The sequence below is a fragment of the Alexandromys fortis genome, unplaced genomic scaffold (assembly GCF_014885135.2).
Source record: "Alexandromys fortis isolate MF-2015 unplaced genomic scaffold, M_Fortis_MF-2015_v1.1 scaffold_299, whole genome shotgun sequence".
In the NCBI taxonomy this organism is placed as follows: domain Eukaryota; kingdom Metazoa; phylum Chordata; class Mammalia; order Rodentia; family Cricetidae; genus Alexandromys; species Alexandromys fortis.
The window spans coordinates 565,525-579,528 of record NW_026068187.1 but is presented as its reverse complement, the minus strand read 5'-3'; the positions used below and the strand labels follow the sequence as shown (position 1 = coordinate 579,528).

The 14,004-nt window shown below is 42.5% G+C and overlaps 1 protein-coding gene across 1 annotated transcript in view; it reads left to right on the top strand.

The window, feature by feature from the left end:
- Nucleotides 1–12,606: 12,606 nt before the first annotated feature.
- Nucleotides 12,607–14,004, top strand: part of LOC126492784 (late cornified envelope protein 3D-like) — a 21,896-nt gene continuing 20,498 nt past the window's right edge. Inside the window, exon 1 of the mRNA XM_050129362.1 lies at nucleotides 12,607–13,445. The gene's annotated coding sequence lies outside the window, so the exon portion shown is untranslated. The remainder of the gene's footprint in view (nucleotides 13,446–14,004) is intronic.

Here is a 14,004-nt window from a genome sequence, read left to right as displayed (position 1 = left end):
CTGGTGTCTCACTGTCATTGTTTTCTGTCCCTCCCCAGGTACATGCTCCTCCGCTGTAACTCTCAGCTCCAACACTGCACACATTTAGAGCATAAAAAAAAAAAAAGATCATAATTCTGTAAGAAAAGTTTAGAGATTTGTCAGGTCTGCTAATTCTCACTTCAGCTGAAGCAGCGGGGGAGGAAGAGGACAAGACAAAGTCTCTAACAAGGAATGATGTGTCCTATGAACTGCAGAGTGCATATCCATCTCACAGTGGAACCCCGTGCCTACTGGGAGGAGCCCCTGTTCACTTTGATTTCTAGCATTTAATTAAGAGACAATGAATTTGTAGTTAGATAAGTATTCAAATAGAGTAACCCATTATTTAAAGTAGGGATGTTGTGGCTTTCCAAGGAGAGTACAAAATACTGATAGACAATTTTGGCAATAAAAAAATGGTTTAGAACCAGGGAAATGCAAATTAAAATGCTATGAGATTCCATTTCATCTAATCAGAATGGTTACAAACAAGAAAGTCGATGAGAGCAGATCGGGCAAGTTTCTGAGAAGAGTGGAGGGGGTGGGAATGTAAGTGAGTAAAGCTACTCTACAAATCAAGATGCAAACTTGCAAAACTCAAATCCAGAGCTGTTGTGTAACTCAGTAGTCCTGTTTCTGGACCTAGGCACAACCACAGTGACACTCACACGTCCATGTTTATTGCTTATCTATTCACTATAGCAAGGAAGTGGACCCAGCCTCGCTGCCCATCGACAGGAGAATGGATGATAAAAATGTGGCCTGTGTGCACAATGGAATTTTACTTCCCAGTAAAGACTGAAATTGTGAAATTTCTAAGGCAATGAATGGACCTACAAAATATCATAAGTGAGAGTCCCCAGACTCAGAAAGACACCACCTACATGTTTTCTCTCATGGGAGGACATTTTTAATGCTTGTGTGTATGAGAAAAAGGAGTATGGATGGGTGCAGACATGTCACTAGACCAAGGCCATGAAATGGGAAAGAGCTGAGAGGAGCAACAAGGGTGACACTTAACACAGAAGTGGAAGTAAAATACTGAGGTCAGAGGGACAACGGAGGAACAGGTGATGGGAGAGGAGCAAAGAGAAACAGACTTTGTTAGAAAGTTTCATAATTAAACCTAAATCTTTGTATGCTAATAAGTTTTTTAATTAAAATAGTCCTTTGTTTATGATGAATGTTGCTGGCATTTTGTGGGGAGAAGCCAGTCAAAGCCCTCAACATCCTACAAAACAGAAGCTAGCTTCTTCAGCAAGGAAACAGTCATTCCAAGGCACCAGTAACACAAAGACTGAAAATACTCAACTTCAGGAAAGAAGTAAAGAAGGGTGGCATAGGAGGGACAGACCCGATAAAACTCTAACAGGGAGGTCAGGGGAGGAAGCCAAGTTTAAAACCATAGTGTGCCAAGGAGAGAGCCAAAGCTGAGGGTTCAGAAATTAGGACGATGATGCATATTAATACCAGACAGTCAGGAGGTGTGTGTGGGGAAACAGAGAAATACTGGACAGATTATGAATTTATATAATTGTCTTACCAGTAGTTCACTGGAACTTATTGTGTGAGTCCTTTAAGAGATGGACACTCAATTCTGTAAGTAACCTATACAATCATTTTTCTGGAAGGCCACACATTTCTGAGGGGAGAAACTGCTTTGTCCCAGGACCCAGAACACACAGCTTCTAAGTAAGTCCCTATTCTTGACCAGTTGGCACTTGACCCTCCCTAAAGACTTTTCAAGATATCTGCAGAAACAGTTTTCATTTTGCTTAGCCTCTGTCCAATTTAGTTTTGTTCTTATATTTGATTTTTAATATTTGGAACTAATATTTTAGCATATGAAAAAACCCTTTTTAACAATTCGTTTGCCATATTTGAAACCTAAAATGTAAGACTTAATATCCCTCTGGGTTGTAATTATTTCCTCCACTTGTCTCAGCCACCTGCCAGACTCTAAAACATATTTCTGTAAAAGAGCAGTCTACTAAACTTCTGGGAGCTCTCAGAATAAGACTGAAGAACATCTCATAACCTGAACTCATTTCATTGAGGATGAAGGAGAAATCGATAGCAGTTTAGGTATGGAACAGGAAAAACCACATCTAGAACTTTAGAGGTTCATTGATTTTAAAAACCAAGATTGAAAAACATCTGATTATTTTCACTGCAAGATCCAAGTACTCAGGGTTTTCAAAATATTTATAATTTATATTTAAAAAAAAAAAGTTTCCAAAGAATGTCATGAGAAACCCTGACCAGGACCAGGTTAAACCCACTTTTCAGGACAACACAACTTCTTGAAGTTGTATCACCACAAACACTCATGACTCAATGCTGAAGAAATTGTGGGTATCAGTCCATCTTGGGCCAGCCATGCTGACAAGTTATCTACAAAATATGAGCCAAAGCTGTTCAGGATGATAAGGCAGTAGTAGGACTTTTTGTCTGCCACGAGCCCCCTAATAATATTAATTATGAGCTTGACCTTTAGCTTAGATCTGTTCCCAGTTAGCTCTTATAACTTATATTGACCTGTTTCTATTCATCTATACTCTACCACGTGTCCTTTACCTCTCTCTCACTCTCTACATGCAACTTACTCCACATCTCACTGGTGTGTCTCGCACACCCTAGATTCTAATCTTCTAAGTTCCTTTCTCTGCCCCGAACTCCCACCTAACCTCTCCTGCCTAGCTTTTGGTCATTCAGCTTTTTATTAAATCAATAACAATGACACATCTTCACACAGTGTAAACAAACATCCCGCAGCAGTGGACTAGGGACTCTCATCACGTGTATATGGTCTTGCTGTGTGGACAGAGAGCTATAAATTCAGAACCAGTGGACAAAACCATTCCACCAGAAAATGGACACCTAAAACCATTGAGTGGGTTAGGGTTCCTGTTCCAAGTGTCTGGTTAACATCAGAAGGAAATATATCTCTAGTGTTAATAGGAAATTTTGACAAACCTAATTTAAATGCATGGGTGTGACTACATTGCATCAGCTGCACTATGTTGGGTGTACACAAAATCACTGCCACGTTTGTTATTAATCACCTTAAATTATTTATAGTTCACCTTTCAACTTACTCACCCTGGGAATCCCAAACAAAAGGGAGTTAGTTCCTTTAGTGACATATGTCTGAAACTCAGAGATATACAAAGTGACAGACTCACAAACTGTTCAGTAGATGAAGCTTAGGTCTTGATTCTGACATCTGTACTCTATTGTGATCTTACCACAGAGTAGCCTTTTCTCTTCCCAAACACCCGTACCTTAAGACAGTTATCACCTATAGAAATCAGAATGGAATACTGGGTTCCTGAATCAGCATTTTGACTGAGCATACTATTCTGGCTTTTACTATATATAACATTTTACTCTGAGATATGAGCTTTATGTGTGCTATCTGCTCTCTGGGACCCCCCCCCCAGCTTTCTGAGTTTCATGCATTATTCTCAGTGTCCCAGAACCAGCTGCCCCCTTGGCAAGGGTGGAGCACCTCATCCCACTGTTCCTGCTGCATGCCCAACACTGTCAGTTCTGACTGGCTGCCCACCTCATCCCATTCACTCCCAAGTGACATTAAATGACATCATCTCAACACAAAGAGTTGCAACAAAAGACTGATACCTGTGAACTCTTACCTAAGCCTGATGACTTCTCAGGTGTTCACCTGTGAGCTTGTCACCAATGCACTGACTTAACCACCTGTCTGTCTGCCCCGTTACATGGCAAGTTACCCGACCAGGACTGTGCCATATGCATTTGTGGTTAGAAGCATTTACCATCTCATGGGCTATTTGTCTATCACAGCATCTCGTCTACAATATTAGTTTGATTTTTTTCTTTTAAAAATGGAACTCTTCACAAACTTGTGAGTCATCCTAGCACCACAGGAACCATGATAACTTATTCCAATTTTAATATATGTGCTGCAAAAGCAGTCATTATTTTTTAAATAATTAAAGAAAATTAGGGCCATAAAAAGAGCTCAAGCATTATGGGCACTGGCTGCTCTTCTGTATGATCCAGGTTTGATTTCCAGTACACACATAGTAACTCACAATTATCTGTAACTTTAGTTCCATGGGCTCTGACATCATTTTCTGACCTCTATGAACAGTGCATATATGTAGTACATAGACATATATATGTATATTCAATTAAAACTTTATACACATAAAAACACTTAAAGAAAATAAAAAAGAAAAAGTAGTTGTAAAAGGAAAGAAAGGAGAGTAGGGAGGAAACAAGCCCACAGCAAGGTTAAGAAACAAGTACTTGGGCAGCCTAGGCACTTCTTAGGGAAAATCTTCCAGCAGACCTTGAGTCTATGAACAAGAAACAACGGATCTGGTGCTAAGGTCCAGGGGACTGAACTCTGACTCTGGAATCTTTCATATAGATACTTGGAGTGCCAAGCATCTGTCACTAAGGAGTCCTCATGTCAGCTCCAGGCAAAAGCTCTTGGGTCTCTGGATGTTACAGACATGTGAGGAGCTCGAGGTAAGAGTTTAGGAGAGAATAGCAAGAGTGGCTTTGAGAGAAGGCAGCCAGCTCCTGACTGGTCAAACATAGCACCGAGGAACTTTTCATTGGTGGACTAAAGGACAACACAACCAGGAAATCCCCTTTTATAACTCTAGTTCTTTCTCCTACCCCCTTCATTTTGATTTGTTTAAAAAAAAAAACTAAAACAACAAAAAACTTTTTATTTCAGATAAAGGCAACAATGGCAGATCAATGTAATGATTCCCCCAAAGTTCAGCTTTGCAAACTAATGTCTGCTGGGCTTACTAAAAAGCATGGCTGAGGAATTACTAACAGGAGCATGGATTACTCAAAGGCAGTTGTATCACTACAATGCCCACCCAGCACAGGTGATGATTCATGAAAGTCAGAGCTCTGAAGCTCCTTGCATGACTTTCAGGAGGCTCCAATAGTTGTAAAGTTTCTTTCCCAGCATTCATTACTGATCCGGTAAATCTTGGTGAATCCTGTAAATTTCAGGAGTTTCCTGAGCCTTGTGAATTGTTTCCTTTCTTGTTTTGAACCTCAAATTCAGAGGAAAGTTATAAAATAGTACTTATATATGACATTGAGAAGTAACCAGGTTTTTATTGCTGTTGTTTGTTTTTGGCCCTACCTACCCAACATTCCTAGCTGCCTGGTAGTTTAATCTGAGCATTATTGCCTGCTACCGTCATGCATAAATAACAAGTTCCCAGCTCAAGGAGGGTTGCCACAGAAAAGAGATTATATTTCAGTCCCTGCCAGAAGTTAATAAAAACTGGTTGTCTGAAGAGTGATAGAAGGTTTAGAGACACAGTTGATTCTGATGTTAATTTCTGCATACTTTCACATCTTTTTTAACACAAGTCTGACGACTAATGCCAACTGAAGGGACTCTAGCCAGTCTGAGCATGGCAAATGTGGCTCTGGCAGGCCTTGCCCTTCTCCCCCATTCCCTCTGCCTGGTCACTTCCTCCTCTTGAGGCTGACCACCAAGGTCCAGTTATCAAAGTATTGAAGTCCAGCAATTAACAACCCCCTTGTGGTAGTCTTAATTAACTTTTCAATCAAATTTTTCAACTCATTCTAATAGAGGGCTTCCTTGTTATGCCTCTATAAAATGCTGTTTTCCTATGTACTCCATCTGTCTCCTATCTATCCAGAGGCAGTCCTTTGTCCCTCTGGGACAAATATCCCTTCACCCTCTCCCTTGTTCCCTTCCCCTTCTCCCATGCCCTCTATCTTTGGTCCTTGTCTCTTATTCTCTGCCTTTTGTCCCTCTGGGGCAAATAGATCTTCTTTGTGCTGAGAGGTTGGTCTTGGGGTGTCTTGTGCTAATAATACCAGTCCCTTCACCAACATAAAGTGTTTCCCTAAAGAAGCCTAGAAAATATTACCTTCTCTACAAAACTGGGTGTTGATTTATTAACGGATGCTGAAAAGATGGAGAAACACAAATATTCCAAGAAACTTTTGAGAGATACAATAAACAATGTGAATTCGGTGTGTACAGCTCAATTTCTCCCATTTCTGTATTCTACTGTTCTATACTGGCTCTGCTTTAAAGAAAAGCATGGACAAGATGCTGCCACCCACCTTATCTGGTTTTTTTTTTTTTTTTTTTTTTTGTCAGGGACAGAGAATGAGCAAGGCAAGCCTCTCACACTTGACCAGCTTTGCTGATGTCTCAGGGAGGCTGTACCTCCTCTGTCACTGTCAGGTTAATGATAATAAAAATCGGGCACAGGTTCTCCTCACAGAACTGCAATCTGACTTTGAAAGTTTGACCTTTTAAGAAACTTCCTTGGACTGGAGAAATGGCTCAGCGGTTAAGAGCACTGACTGCTCTTCCAGAGGTACTGAGTTCAATTCCCAACACCCACATGTCAGCTAGTTCCAGGGGATCTGACACCTTCACACCAACGCACATAAAATAAAGATAAATAAATCATAAAAAAATTTAAAAAAGAAACCCCCTTAAATTTTCAGTCTCATAGGTGTGAGTCTCAGAGTTCTTTACCTTCAGAAGGGAACCCTCCTCCATCCCCCCTGCACAACAGGAATTCCCTCTGGACACAGATTAGGCATAAACCACTTCCAAACACCTGTTTGCACAAAAAGATCCTTTATGTATGAAGTGGGGAAGAAAGTTAAAATAGCTGCTTTCTGACTCAGACAGGAAAACAGCAACAAATGGCTTTGCTGGTGTAAAGGGAAGGTTTGGGCTAGAATGGACTGGGATGCGTGCCAGAGGAGCTAGAAGACTGGAGGAAGAGGAAGGGAACAAAAGAAAGGGGGAAGGTGAATTTGTCCTGGAGGGACGATGGACTGCCTCTGACAGAGGGGAGACAGACCTGAAACATAGGCAGGGAGGTTTTTAATGGTAAAGGAGGAAACCCGTATTTAATTTTAATTGGGAATGTTAATAAGGTGAGCCAACAGGGGCTTCTGATTTGGCAGTCAGCCTCAGGAGAAAGAAATGGTCAAATAAGTGACTAAAAAGTCTTGGATCCCCAGTTATTGGATTCCTCCACTGAAATAAGCCAAATCAAACTGAATAACATCAGATTTAATTGCTATTATTCTTAATGTGGGGTGACCCGAGGCCAGTCCCACAGGGACATAAGTGGCCCAAGGCCTCCTCAGGTGACCTGAGGCTGCAAGAGAGACACACAAATGTTCCGTGCAGGGAGAGCTTGGGTATAGAGTTTATTTAGTGGAGGGGGAGAGGAAGGGGAGAAGAATGGACAGAGATAGAGCAGGCTGGAGAGGAGGCAGAAGATTGGCTTGCGTTTGGGGGTGGGGATGACTGGGAATGGGCGGGGCTTGTCCCTTAACGGGACAGGGTACCCAGGTGACAGGCCAGGCCTGCAGATTACAGTATTAATAGTCAGAGCAAAGCAAAGAAGAGCACTCCCGTTACTCTTGGAAAGGCAGAAGAGGAATCACGTGGCAGGTCTGGCGACCAGATATTAAATTCCCTGTAGGTGTGGTCTTGATCACCTCTTGGGGAGTAGTTGGCCCCTGGTGGACTTTCTGAGGGGCAGAGTCTGGAATGGGAAGAGTGAATGAATTATGAGCTGAGATTCCCAACACAGGCCTTGGTGACTAGCTTTAGAGGAATGTAATTTAATGGTTTTTAGCAAGACAGAGCAGATGGGGGAAAAGGGCAAGGCCTGCCAGAGCTGCATGCTCTAGAGGGCTAGAGACCCCTTCCATCAGCCATGATGTTGTGGGACAAGACATTTCCTAGAAAGATGGAAGAACAATACACATAACACACACACACACACACACACACACACACACACACACACACACATCTACTCGGAGACCCCAGAAAGGAAGCCCAACACAGATGAAAGTACAGATAAAACAGTTATACCCTGATACACAGAGTCTCCCAAAAACCAACAAGGAGATAAGGTCCTATATGTTGTTGGATCCCTAGAGGACGGGCCTTTGCACCCCCACTTGATCTGTTTTGCACTCTTGTGGTTGGTTGTTCCAAAAACAAGAGCAAAAACAAGACAAAACAATCTGTTGTTTTCAGCAATGTTTCTAAAGATGTTTACCCCTACAGTGATGAGCTTCTTGTTTTTGGCTCTTGTTCTGGTTCGGCCTCCCCTGCTGAGGGTTATATATACTGTGTGAGAAAGTGGAATAAAGGCTTGTCTGCAGAACCTGAAGTTGTGCTGTGTGTTAATCCCGATGTCCCTAACTCAGAAGAACTACAGTTGCCATGCTGGCGCTGCAAAGGTAAAAGCAAAGAACCTTTGTTCTTATCCAACTTTGAGCTCAGACTCTGTGTGTCCATCAGTGAGTCTCAAGCACAACTGGGGTTGGGTTTTTATAATAGCAGAGGTTGGGGTGAGGCATTTCTAATGTTCAGGACCCTTGATGGACTGAAATTTGTCTAGTGGTACCCTGGTGCAAAGGGGAGGGTATAGGCTGGGCTAAGGGACATCAGGTGATCCTATCTACAGTAGTTGGAACATTAGGAATTTTCTTTAGATGGTGTGCTCCAGGGTTAATTTGTTGTCTTTCTTCGAACCAGGTATTGCCTTAGGGTAGACTCAGGCCTACTTTCTGGTTGGTCTATATAGAGCTTATCTTGGCAGGTGTGTAACAAGCTGGCCTGGGTCCTACAACCACCAAGTCTACCTTGGTGAACCAGTGAGTTTTACTGGGGTTACTTACAGGAATATGGGTGAGGGGTTACTTACAGGAGCAGAAATGACTCAAAGAATGTTGTATCACCAAAGTCCACCCCAGAATGGGTTATAGCTCAGCAAACCTAGGATCCAGGAGCACACAGCACACCCCACAGGCTGCTCACAAGACTGGAGATGTCTGTGGGGTGATTCACAGCACTCTGGGAGGTATGAGGGGGGAGCTAGTGAATCTGATGAGTTTCAGGAACTTCCTGAAGCTATTTTGAGCTCTTTACCTGAGTGTTTTCTGGAGCTTCCATGTAGGGTAAGATGTTTCAGTCATCACAGAAACTCTACACAACACCCAGCAGTGCAGCTATAAAAAACTAGGTGAGTCTGTTTCTAGGAGGCCTGCAGTATTTGAGCTACAGGATAACTGCATAAAGCAATAATTATAAAGCTATGATAATCACCTCATAAAGAATAAAGATGTGGTTTGTGTAACACAGCATACAGAAGGGAAAGGGTATTTTAGAAATTACCCACTAACCACCAAGGAAATCATAGGAACAGAGGAACGAAGCAAGAACACAGGCAAAAATTACTGATGTAAATTCTGTCTTATAGCAATTGCACTGAGTATGAATTTGTTAGCTACCATATAAGAAGGCAAGACCGGCAAAATAGCATGATCCAACTCTAAGCTGTCTATAGAAGACACTTAGGTATAAAGAATAAAAGAGCAGGGGTAGGGCTCTTTTAGAAACCACATTTAAAAACTTCTTTGAATTTTCATTTTATGTGCATGTGTGTTTGCCTGTGCCTGTTCACCACTTACATGCCTGGTTGCTGCAAAGGCCAGAAAAGGGTGTCGGTGTCATATACTGTGGAACCATACTTACAGACAGTTGTGAGCCACTCTGGGTGCTGGGACTGGAACCCAGGTCCTCTGGAAGATCAGCCAGTGCTTTTAACCTCCAGGCCATCTTTCCAGTTCCCCTTTTAGGAAGAAACTTTAAGAAATGATTTGATGTGGGATTCCCCTCTGTATGCTGTGAATAGCATTGGTTAATAAAGTAACTATCTTGGACCTGCACAGGGCAGAACAGAAGCAGGTGGGGAAAACTAAACTGAATGCTGGGAGAAAGAAGGTGAAGTCTGCAAGACACCATGGAGCTGCCAAAGGAGAGAGACACAAGCTGCCATCTGGAACCTAGACAGTAGGCCACGAGCTTTGTGATAAAATATAAACTAATAGAAATGTGTTAATTTAAGAGATAAGAGTGAGCTAGAAATTTGCACAAGGCCAAGAAGTGTTGTAATTAATAGTTTTTGTGTGATTATTTTGAGTCTGGGCAGCTGGGAACAAACAAACTACCTCCACAACAATGACTGAAAGAGGTTTTTAAAATACGCTAAGTGACAAAAGACCAGAACAGAAAGCTCTTGTTCCTGAGTCTCTTCTTTTCCATAGTGTCCTGTGGGGCAAAAAGCAATCAGAAGTGGAGGTTATACGTGTATGGTTTTCTCTCATAGATTTAAAATAGTTATAAAATTAGTGGTAATTACAGCTTTTGAATGTCCTAAGTCCACCAAAAACTATGCACCTTATAAAGGTGGATTGTTCAGACATGTAACAAGAGTTATGGTATTTATTGTCTGTCTCGCTCCTCCAGTTTTACATGGATGTGACTCAAATAAGTGTCATCAAGTAAGCCTCATTACGGTAATAAGAAAACCTTAAATTGGCAGTTAGTTCTGCTCACCTGGAAGGAAAGAGTCACCACTGACTTATAAGTTATATGAACTGGGCAGAGTGCACCAAGAAGGTAAGCCTGAAAGGCTGCAAGCTTACCTTCTGACACTCACGAGTGTTAGTAATTCAAGAGCTCCTCCTAGTCCATCAGTGTGGATCCGGTTCTGAGCTGCTGCTGCCTTCTCTGGATCACAAGGTGCCCATTCTCCCTGAGAGGGCACCTCTCCCATCAGGAGCCCTGTGGTGCAGTTCACATATACTTTGTGTGTGCAGGGTGGAACAGTTCCTTCTCCAGGATAGAAGATTCCACAGATGGGTAGAAATAACTGGAAAAGCTACAGAAGATGCTTTGCATTTCATGAGGAGATTCCTTCCTGGTAGTTTCTGAAGACGTTGATGTGAAACTTGGCCAAATGTGACCAAGGTTACTTTCCAAGTGCTGTTCCCAGCAAACTTAAGATTTTACGTATTTGGTAGAAACCAGTGACTGAAAAACAGTGACGTCTGAAGAATCACAAAATAGAAAAAAAAAAAAACAGCGCTCACTCTGCTAAGGATCTGAAGCCCCAGGCTTGCAGCACAATTCAGAGAACTAAGAGCCCCAGCTGTGGGCATGAGCATCCTTCTTCCCTTGCTATTTGCCCTATGTAAACTCTCCTCCCCCTTGGTCCCATCTGCATTCACGGTGCAATTCATGCTGCCTGGCTCAAGAACCATGCCCCATAAAATGTGTTTGACTTAAAATATAGAGAAATGAATGGCTTAAATGAGAGAAACATTGAGCAAGAAGGGTGTGAACAACATCTAGAAAGCTGGAGCCTTCAAGAAAAGGGGTGTTCCTCAAGAATTTCTGGTAACCAATTCCTCATGTGTGTAAAGCTGGGTTCCTGAGCTCATTCAGGCTGCTGCAATGGATGGTATCAAAACAACTAAATTTTATCTTACAACATTCTTATAATGCAATTGTTCTTTTAATACCATATTGTTACACGAGGAGGGGGGGGGCTTTGTTTGACCCCAGCAGCCCGGCTAGCTTACACCCAAAATAATCACAAAGAAACTGTATTCATTTAAATACTGCTTGGCCATTAGCTCTAGCCTCCTATTGGCTAACTCTCACATCTTGATTTAACCCATTTCTTTTAATCTGTGTTTACCACTAGGTCGTGGCTTACCAGGAAAAATTTAGCATGTCTGACCTGGTGTCTCCATGACGGCTCTCTGACTCTGCTTCCTTCCTCCCAGAATTCAGTTCTGTCTCCTCCACCTACTTAAGTTCTGCCCTATCAGGCCAAGTAGTTTCTTTATTGATTAACCAATGGAAGCAACACATAAACAGAAGGACCTCCTACACCACCATATACATTTAATACAATAAAATTAAGGGTTAGAGTTTCCACATGAATTTGAGGGAGAGTCAATATTCATTTTAACAACAGAAGCTCAAAGCAAATGCTAAGCCTATGGAAGACAGTGGGTGGTTCCCACCCCAGGATCTTAGACCAGAGAGCAGCTGGACCTTGCATGGAATCCACAATTCCCTGAAAGTAGCTGCTAATTAGAATATGCCCTTTCTCTAATGGCACATTTCTCCAAGACTGACACCATCAGCAAAGCGGGCCAGTGAAAAGAAATGTATGTCACCATCCCACATTCATCCACACCATTGCCATGTGGAAGCCACATGAGAGAGAGAGATTCTTTTAAGAAATATTTTCCTCTAACAGCAAATAACCAGTCATTCAGTCTCTTATAGTCACAAGTGAGTAAGACAGCAGAAAAACATTTAACCCTGTACATTTTACAAAGAGTTATAACCAGTCATAAATAATCTAAAAATATGTTACATAAATTAAAATATAATTTAAATAAATTATTAAATTTTGATCATGTTTTTTGTGGTTTATTTTATTTTGTTCTGTGTGAGTGTCTGCATGTATGCCTGTGTGTCACACATGTGTTTCAAGACCCTGGAGACCAGAGAGGGCATTGGACCTCCTGGAGCTGGAGTTGCACACGGTTGCAAACAACCATGTGGGTGCTGGAAACCAAGCTAGGTCCTCTGCAAGAGCAACAAGTGCTCTTAACTGATGGGACATTTCTCCAGTCCTATTGGTCATCTTCTTGATACCTATATTTTCTTTGAAACTGTAGGTAACAAATGGTACACTCTAAGAAGGAAAGCCCCCAGCCTATTCAAGTAGGTCAGTCTTAAATATTTTAAGTTCTACTAAGTTGTTCACATCAAACAAATATCAATTCAGCTCAACCTTCATTTTCCCAAGAAACATTATGATTGATTAGATTTCTGAGTACCATGAGATCTTCTTAGGAATCCCTATCATCTAGACAAGGTCTTGGTTATACTTTAACATTTTTTACCTGCTCTTCTCATCACCAGAGGTCAAGAGGATGCTCATTGGCTGCATCCAGATATGGCAGGATATGCTGGTTTACATAGAGGGTGAAGTAAGTTTCATACCAAAGACCTGCACTAAAGACTGACAATATAATACATAGACCGATTGCAGATTTGGCCTGTGATATTTGATTCTGTAGGTTTATTAATATTTTAACCTCTTTCCCAATATATCATGATCTACCGAAGATGAGAAAGCACTATAGTAAGCCATCTTATGGTTTTTTTTTTTCCAGCAAAGACCACAACACAGAGCTGTGTTAATGAATATGAACTGAGTGAATATGGCAAAGATGGCATGGCAGCCTCCCTGTCGCCCTCACCAAGCAGGCTCAAATAAGAAGTCAGACAGCCATCAAAACTTCCTGGTTGTCTGATGATGATGATTGTAGTAAGAACACAGGCAGATGACGACTGGATGGTCCTGGCTCTGTCACCTCCTTGGTTGGGAAAGCAGCAGCATGCTTGGGCTGTGCATCACAGCCTGCCAAGGATAAAAGGGCTGCTGCCCTGGACCATTCATCCACAGCCTCTTCAGCTCAGCCTTCTCCTCCTGCCTTTGCTGCATCTGGTGAGTACCTGACCAGGGAGAGGGCCTCATCTAGGGTGTGCAGAGAAGACAAGCCTGTCTTGACTGGGGAGGTGGATGCAGAAGTGTCTATGGAGAAGGCAGCAGGAAGAGGACCTGTCTGGGGACAGGGAGGAGAACACAGACAGGGGTCTGTGTGGGTGCATCAGAGCCTGTGACACAGCAGAGTCCTGGCTCCCAGCATTCCCTGCACTCTCCTGAGAGTCTGCATCTGGCCAGAGAACTCTGCAAGAGCCATTCTCCCATTGCCTGTGCTTGCTTCAGCTCACCAGAGAGCTACTTAGAAGTAGCAGCATTCCCTCCTGCCATCAGAGCAAGAGGAAGGCAGTGGCTTGCAGGTCATGCAGACCAGTTACCCTTTGCCTTTGCAAAGATCACAGCTCAGGGAGCAGCAAGTCTTAGGAGCAGGGCTTTATGACGCCATTCCCAAGGGACACACTGGCCTAAAGACATTTTCTTTGCTTTCCCAGACTGACTCCTGAAAGATGTCCTGCCAGCAGAACCAGAAGCAGTGCCAGCCTCCTCCCAAGTGCCCCTCCCC